Source organism: Bison bison, unplaced genomic scaffold, assembly GCF_000754665.1.
Source record: "Bison bison bison isolate TAMUID 2011002044 unplaced genomic scaffold, Bison_UMD1.0 scf7180017864530, whole genome shotgun sequence".
In the NCBI taxonomy this organism is placed as follows: Eukaryota; Metazoa; Chordata; class Mammalia; order Artiodactyla; family Bovidae; genus Bison; species Bison bison.
In genome coordinates, this window is record NW_011495080.1 from 8,681,572 (window position 1) to 8,682,752 (window position 1,181).

Below are 1,181 nucleotides of genomic sequence, written 5' to 3' on the forward strand. Positions count from 1 at the left end.
AGAAAGAGGGCACAGTGGACATCTGTGAGTCCCCAGCAGCACTCTAGCCTCATGGGCCTCATCGTTCTAGCTCTGTGGGAAGCCTCCCCTTCCCTCTCACACAGATGGAACAGCTCTGTTTTCCTGGCAGGGTCCCGGGGAGTCACTGAGGGAGGCTGGGCATCTCAGGGAGGCTCCCTTGGGCTCGGCTGCCACCACACTGGTGAGAGGTAAACAAACCCAGCCTCCAGGGCTGGGGACAGGGGGAGGACCACAGACAGCTGCCCTGCCAAGGAAAGGACAGGGTCCCTGGCCCACTTGTCCCTCATCTCACCAAGGGACTAGATGAGGACAGAGGGAGGAGAGGGTGGCATTTGGGCCTGGGGCAGGGAAGGGGCTGACATCTGCTTTCCGGCTTCTCCTCAGGGAGTAGCATTAGCAGTTCTGGTCACATGAAGGGGAAGGGCCAGCCCCAGACACCCCACCTCCTCCCATGGGAATCAACCTGCTACCTAATCTTACTACCTTCATGTAGAAATCTGGGTCTTGCCGGGCATCCAGGGCCACCAAATGTCTGCTTGCGGAAATTCTCAAGACTTCCCTAGCCTCTGTCCTAATCTGTATGTATATTTACTTGCCTAAGTCAGGCCTGTGGTTCCCCCCCACCCCCAGCTTCCCACCATGCTACCCTCCGAATAAAAGCAAACTTTGCTCTCTGGGGCTAAACCTCCCTGGTATCCACAATACTCTCTCAGCTGAGGATAACACAGGATGTCAGACTGAAGCATTAGATCAGGAACCAGGGGTAGTGCCTGTCCCCAACCCCTCCCGAACTGTAGGTTTTGCATCTATAAAGCAGGGGTGGGGGGAGGACACCTAATAATTGGCAATTAGTAGGAGTTGGACACGACCTCACTTTCACTTTTCACTTTCATGCATTGGAGAAGGAAATGGCAACCCACTCCAGTGTTCTTGCCTGGAGGATCCCAGGGACGCGGGAGCCTGGTAGGCTGCCATCTCTGGGGTCGCACAGAGTCGGACACGACTGAAGCGACTTAGCAGCAGCAGCAGCAGAGTAAATGTGATCATTTATGAAAAATGCCTTGTAGACGGCAGAGGGCTCCAAAGCCACCCAAAAGTCAGGGATTGGCATTGTTCAGATGCCTGACCCCTAGGAATGATGCCCGGTTGTGGGGAGCAGG